Genomic DNA, 8,018 nt, shown 5'->3' with positions numbered 1-8,018 from the left:
TAAAGCTAGCCACCTCAGAAGAAGGAATAGAGTATGACAACCATTAAGAAAGAAGAGTCATAAAATGTCCTGAAATCCTTCATGGAGTAGTGATGGTACCTTGAGTACAAGATGTAAGGGAGGGACCGCTTGGCTCTAAGAATGTGTATAGCTGAGTGTCTTAAGACATTGCTAAATCTGTAACACCTAAGCTGGGCACAGGCCAAGGGGTCATGGGGCTGAGAGGGCCAGAAAGAGTTGTACCTGAGAGCTCATCTAAGAAGCGACACTTTGGATCAAACAACTCCATGTATACCCTTAATATTTATGACCCTAAATTGGACCCTGCTCTCGTCCCTACTAAATCCCCATAATCATTAATACTGTTTAATTTTGTGTGGGCATTGTTATGGGTCATTAAAAACGACAGAGAAATTGAGGCCCATGGGTAGGGCCAGTTAGTGTTAGAAAAGAATGAATGAAAGCTTGGAGGGGGAGGTATACCTGACCTCTGCTCCATAGTGATTTGTCTTGCACTAATGTGGAATTGGATTCCCCTTCCGCCCTATGTAGCTGGACAAAGTGAGATACATCCTCCACACCCTTCTTGTGTTGATCAAGGTATGGTATATTCAATCACTTTTTGGTATCATTTTATTGGGGGCTCAAACAACTCTTATCACAATCCATACATCCATCCATTGTGTCAAGCACATTTGGATATTTGTTGCCCTCATCATTATCAAAACAATTGCCTTCTACATTAGCCCTTGTTATCAGCTCCTCATTCCCCCCCTCCCTCCCTGCTCCCCCTCCATCATGAACCCTTGATGGTTTATAAATTATTATTATTTTGTCATATCTTCCACTGTGCAACATCTCCCTTCCCCAACTTTTCTGTTGTCTGTCCCTCAGGGAGGAGGTTATATATAGATCCTTGTAATCAGTTCCCCCTTTCTACCCAACCTTCCCTCCACCTCATCACTCTCACCACTGGTCCTGAAAGAGTCATCTGTCCTGGACTCCCTGTGTTTCCAGTCCCTATCTGTACCAGTGTACATCCTCTGGTCTAACCAGATTTGTAAGGTAGAATTAGGATCATGATAGTGGGGAGGGGGTACGGGGAATCAATTAAGGACTAGAGGAAAGTTGTATGTTCCATCATTGCTATACTGCACCCTGACTGGCTCATCTCCTCCCTGCGACCCTTCCATAAGGAGACGCCCACTTTCCTACAGATGGGCTTTGGGTCACCAATCTGCACTCCCCCTCATCCACAATGATATAATTTTTTGTTCCTTTGATGCCTGCTCCCTGATTCCTTTGATACCTCATGATCACACAGGCTGGTGTGCTTCTTTCATGAGGGCTTGGTTGTTTCTGAGCTAGATGCCCACTTGTTTACCTTCAAGCCTTTAAGATCCCAGAGGCAATAACTTTTGATAGCTAAGTACCATCAGCTTTCTTCACCACCTTTGCTTATGCACACATCTGTCTTCAGCAATTGTGTCGGGAAGGTGAGCATCATGGAATGACAATTTTATAGAACATAATGTTCTTGCATTGAGAGAGTAGTTGAGTGGAGGCCTAATGTCTATCTGCTACTTTGATACTAAAACTATAAATATATGCACATAGATATATTTCTCCATCATATATAAATCTATTTACATATGTACAGGCATGTACTTAGACCTCTATAAATGCCCTAGTCCATTCCACTATTTTCTTGTACTTTCCTCTTTTTCCATTATCATGCTCAGTCTTGATTTGGGTTAAAGTTATTCTTCTATTCAATCACTTTAAATTCATTGCAAAAACGGATTCATTAGCATTATGCTTTGAGGAAGAATATGTTCAATGGACTACCAGAAGAATGAAAAATATCTACCTTGAAGAAAGTACAACCAGAATGCTCATTGGAAGCAAGAATGACTAGATTTTGTCTCACATACTTGGAATATGTTATCAGAAGGGACCAGTCTCCAGAGAAGGCTCTCAAGCTTGGGAAAGCAGAGGGTCAGTGAAAAGAGGAAGACAACATGGAATGACATAGTGACTGCCAACAGAGGGCTCACGTAAAGCAATTATAGTGATAATGGTATAGGATTGGGCAGTGTTTCATTGCTCTACATAGGGCTGACTCCATGGCACCCAACCACAACAATATCAAGTTCTATTTAGGGATGTTTTGAGTCTTTCTTAATTTATATGGAAGTACACTAGTTCAATTCTTAGAGTCTTATAGTATGCGATTATATGTTACTTTAAGATACCCTTTGGAAAAAGTCCACAAATATTCAACATTGAACTCAGTAGGATTTTAACTGACTGTGTTTTAATGTATTTTAATCTGGAAAACTGATATTTTGAAAAGTGAAATATTTGTAGAATCTCTAAGTTTGAATCATGACTCTCAATTGTAGGATATGTGTATATTCATTTACAAATAAGATTACTAATCATACCTACTTCAGAGTTGTAGTGAGAATTAAAATAGGTCAATAAATGTATGTATTTATGGAAGCATCTAGACTATAATAAATGCTATGTGTCTGCTACTGTTCTATTGTCATTATTATTCATGTACATGGCATTTTTGGTGGCTTTATACAGATTCAGGATCTGTGAATGATAGGAATGGTTGTGCACTGCCTGCCAGTGAAGATCCTGGCAGGTTGAACCCAGCCAGAGGCACATCAGATGGCAGGCTGTGTTGGACAGGCATCTCTAGAAAAGGAAACCATTCCCACGTATATGGATTCCTATATAGAAGGAGACTAATTTTTAGAAATGGCTTACACATTTGTAGAAGTCAGAAAGTCCAGCCTGTTCAAACCGGGATTCTCCTGACTCATGTAGCTGTGGAAGCTAGCAAACAGGAAGCAGAATGAAGCAGTGGGCACAGGCTAGTGGATGCAGAGATAAATTAATTCAAAGTTCGTCAAATGAATCCACCATTGATGGTTGACTACTCTGCTTGGTCTCTCTCTTATACAAAAAGCCAACCCCCAAAGAAGTGTTATCAAGCTGCCACCTGAGTGATAGGGTGGGTTCCACCCCTACCTTCACCCAGGAGTGTCTACTTGAAATCGATTCTAAACATCACAGACAACCCCTTGTGAACTTGATACCTTGTATACAACTCTTTAATTTATACATAATTGTCGAAAAAGAAAATAATAAAATCATATTGTGTCTAACATGATACAGTTAGCACATGCACAACCGAAAAGGCACTAACCCATTTACTTTCATCTTATATTTTATAACTGAACAAACCAAATTTATTCAGCATTTAAGCTTTGAGTACATCTGTTTCTAAGAAGTGCCGTTGAAAGTAGCTTCCCTGTACTTCTAATCCTGACAAGATTGTATAAAGATATCAACTGTGCAATCACCCAGAGCCTCACTTCTCCCCACCACTTCATCTATCAGTGGTGCTATGTTGTTATTAGCTTTGCCACTTCACACCATGAATCAACAGTGCCCTCTTTGGTCATAGTGACAGACTTATCCATACTTAGGTAGACAGAGACAGAGTTCTCAGGGTCTTTAGGCCTAATTAGTCCTGAGAACCAATTTAGAACCAATTAGTCCTGAGAACCTAATTAGTCCTGAGAACCATCTTTATAATTTTGTTTCTCTAGAACCACTCCCAGTACCAAATGTGTTAGATTGGATTCTCTAGAGAGGTAAAACCATTGACCCGTGTATGTACTTGCATATAGAAAGAGATTCAAATTTAAACAATTGTCTAAATAAGTAAATCAAGTGAGGGGAGGGGGAAGATGGCCGACAGGGACACCCGCATACTCTGAGAGCTCCTCCAAACAAAGCGGGATTGGCGACCAGGTAGCTGAATAGTAAGAGTCTGGTGAGTGAAATATCCCCCCTGGGACAGCACCCCAGTCCTACCCCACGTATTTGTCCGGAGCAGGGGTCTAGGTGAAAGAGGACCGGACTCGTGGGACGTCTCTGGCCACTAAGCTGCCGTGAGCTCACTGGCGACCGGCTTAGGCTCCATCCCCAAACCGGACGCCAGCCCAGAGCCGATTGCCTGCCCTGCCTACTCCAGCGGCCCACTCCCCACTCCCTATCGCGGATCCCCACTGGGAGAGAAGCTTTCCTCTCCCGCGATTCCCCTCTCCCCGCAGGGCAGCGATCTGCCCTCGGGCCCACGTCCCTCCCTCCATTCATCCAAGCTCAGGGGAGCGGACCCGCGGGTTGTCCCCCACGGGGACCATCCACCCGCACCGCTGCCGCGGACCTCTCCACCTGCCCTCCGTGCGCCGGCCTCCCACCCCCGCCCGCCCCCGCCAGCCCCTGGCAGCCTAGCGCCAGCTCCACTCCTGGTGGGGACCCTGCGCTGAGCACTTCCCGCCAAAAGGAGCCATAGCCCAACCCGCGCCTGTCCCGGACCCTGAGCTTCCGCGGAGCGCCGCGCCCCGCGCTGCTGAGTCTGCCCACCAAGGGCCCCCCCTGCGAAAGGCACAAGAGTAGGTGCCCTCCCCAGGGTGCTGCGGGGACCCCGGCGGCCGCGACTCTGAGCCTGAGCAGAGGAAGGGCGCCATTGCCCCCTGCGGTTTCGCGCCAAGCCTCCTTTGCCGGCGCCATTACCCCCTGCGGTTTCGCACCAAAAGGGCGGAGAGCGAACACCATTGTTCCCCCGCAGTGTCCCGCAGCTGCCGGCACAGCTATCCAAGGGGCCTCCCCGCTCACAGCCCGGGCAGATCAAACACTCCACCTGCAGTGGAGCCTGGGTCTCGGCTTTGCAGTCCCTGAGGAGCCGTCAGTGAGCTCCAGCCAGCTCTCACCACCTGGGGCCCTGTTGGGTCCCCAGTGCCAGCCCTAAGCCTGCCACAGCCCGCCCCAGCCACCCCAGGAGACGGCACAGTGGCCTGAGCCTCCACACAATAAGGTTACTCCTGTCTCCCAGAAGCATGGGGCCTATTAAAGGATCAAGGAAAAATCAACAGACCACATCACTCCCAACAAAAAAATCAGAAAAACGAGGCACTTTAACAGACCTAACGTCACTCATAGAAGAAACAGATATAGATCAGCCACAAAAGGAAATCTTCAGAACTCTGCTTGCAGTAATACAGGAGCTAAGAGAAGCAAACCAAAATAAGGATGCAACGATAGAAGGGATGAAATGCACAATAGAGGGGATGAAGTCCACAATAGAGGGGATGAATACTATCCACCAAAAGGAACTGCAGAAACTAACAGAGGAGGTAGCAGAGGCCACACAAAAGGTCACAGAAGCTATATCTAGGCTTGAGGAGGCTGAGAACCGTATCAGTGAACTCGAGGACGCTCAAACCAAACGAAGCAAGCGAGAAAAACAATCAGATAGGAAAATTAAAGAAACAGAAGACAGCCTGAGATCAATGACAGATGCTATGAAGAGGAATAATATTCGAATAATCGGTCTACCGGAACACAACATAACACACAAATCGACCGCCAAGATAGCAAAGGAATTCCTGGAAGAAAATTTCCCCAACCTAACAAAGGAGAATCCGACTCTCATACAGGAAGCAGAGAGGACGCCGGCTAAGCTAAACACCAAGAAGAACACGCCAAGGCATATAATTGTAAAATTATCCAACTTAGAGGAAAAAGAGAAAATTCTACGAGCATCAAGAGAAAGGAAGACAGTCACATACAAAGGAGCGCAGGTAAGGGTATGCTCAGACTTATCAGCTGAAACCATGAAGAGGAGGAGAGAATGGAGCAGCATCTTCCAAAAACTGAAAGATGAAAATGCCTCCCCCAGAATCCTATACCCTGCCAAGTTATCCATTAAGATAGAGGGTAAGATAAGGGTCTTCCAGGACAAGGAAGAACTCAAAAAATATACTGCAAGTCACCCGACCCTGCAGAACATACTGGCTGACTCACTATGGCCAGAAGATCAAGCTCCAACTAGAACCACCAGGAGACCACCATATAGCCCATCTCCATCTAGAAGCCAACATGCCAGCAACACGTACCAGGACAACACGGTCTCAGATGGAAAAGAGGACAGGATAGAAACCCTCCACTCAAACGCAGTATGAAGGAAGATAGGCAAAGACCCAAAACACAAAACAGAATATGGCAACCATGAAGCCAGAGATTGTAATAATCACTTTGAATACAAATGGGCTCAATTCATATGTTAAAAGAAAGAGGCTGGAGGATTGGATTAGAAAACATAACCCATCAATCTGCTGCCTGCAAGAGACACACCTTAAGCAAGCAGACAAGCATATGCTGAGAATAAAGGGCTGGCAGAAAGTTTACCAAGCAAATGGTAACTCCAAGAAGGCAGGAGTGGCTATCTTAATCTCCGACAAAATGGATCTCAAGATCCAAAACATAAAAAGAGACAAAGAGGGACATTACATAATGCTCAAAGGCTCAGTAAACCAGGAAGCAATAAGCATACTGAATATTTACGCACCTAATAATGGTGCGGCAAATTTCGTCAAACAAACTATTAAAAAAATGACAGAAGAAATCACGGAAACAACAATAATAGTGGGGGACTTCAACACTCCACTATCAGAGAAAGACAGGTCACAGGGAAAGAAGCTCAGCAAAGAGGCCAGAGAGCTAAACAATGTAATTAGGCAACAGGGCCTGATAGACATCTATAGAGCCTTTCATCCAAAAGCAAAAGGTTTCACATTCTTCTCCAATCCACACGGATCTTTCTCAAGAATAGATCACATGCTGGGGCACAAGGCCAGCCTGAGTAAATTCAAATACATAGATATTATCCAGACGTCTTTCTCAGACCACCATGCCATAAAGCTGGAGATTAATAGAAGGGCACCCAGAAAAGCAAGGGCCACCAATTGGAGAATAAACAACGATCTCCTGCGCCATGAATGGGTTAAGGTCCAGATCAGAGAGGATATCAGGAAATTTCTAGAAACTAATGAGAATGAGCATACAACATATCAAAACTTATGGGACACTGCAAAGGCAGTTATCAGAGGTAGCTTGATATCACTGAATGCATACATGAAAAAAGAAGAAAGGCGTATGACAGATATGTTAACACAAAACCTCCAACAACTAGAACAGAGTCAACAGAACTACCCCTCCAATAGCAAGAGAAAAGAAATAATAAAAATCAGGGCGGAGTTAAACCAGTGGGAAGACAAAAGAACAATGCAAAGGATTAACGCAACTAGAAGCTGGTTTTATGAAAGAATTAATAAAATTGAAACTCCCCTGGCAAAGCTTACCAAAGATAGAAAGGAACAATCATCAATAGCCAGGATGAGGGATGAATCGGGGGCAATAACAACAGACCCCAATGAGATAAAAAGGATAATCACAAAGTACTATGAAGGTTTGTATTCTAATGAATTCAGAAACCTGGAAGACATGGATAAATATTTAGAAAAACAATCTATCCCTAGATTATCTGAGACAGAGATCAAGAACCTCAACAAACCCATAGCGAAGGAAGAAATAGAGAGTGTCATCAAAAACCTACCAAGGAAAAAGGCCCCAGGGCCAGATGGCTACACAGCAGAATTTTACCAAACATTCAGGGAAGAGCTGACACCGATCCTCCACAAAGTATTCCATAACATAGAAAAGAACGGCAAGCTCCCAAACTCATTTTACGAAGCCAGCATTACTTTGATACCCAAACAGGGAAAAGACCCCACAAGTGTAGAGAATTATAGACCAATATCTCTAATGAACATAGATGCAAAAATCCTTAACAAAATATTGGCCAATAGAATACAAAGGAACATCAAACATATCATTCACCACGACCAAGTAGGATTCATCCCAGCGATGCAGGGATGGTTTAACATCCGAAAATCCATCAATATCATACACCACATCGAGAAGAAAAAGGATAAAAACCATATGATAATATCCATAGATGCAGAAAAAGCATTTGACAACATCCAGCATCCATTCCTAATCAAAACACTCATGAAGATAGGATTGGAAGGTAAGTTCCTCAAGCTCATACAAGCTATCTATGAAAGACCAACAGCCAACATCATAGTCAATGG

The sequence above is a fragment of the Tenrec ecaudatus genome, chromosome 4 (genome assembly GCF_050624435.1).
Source record: "Tenrec ecaudatus isolate mTenEca1 chromosome 4, mTenEca1.hap1, whole genome shotgun sequence".
NCBI classification, from domain to species: domain Eukaryota; kingdom Metazoa; phylum Chordata; class Mammalia; order Afrosoricida; family Tenrecidae; genus Tenrec; species Tenrec ecaudatus.
The sequence above is the reverse complement of the archived record's forward strand: the minus strand, read 5'-3'. Positions refer to the sequence as shown.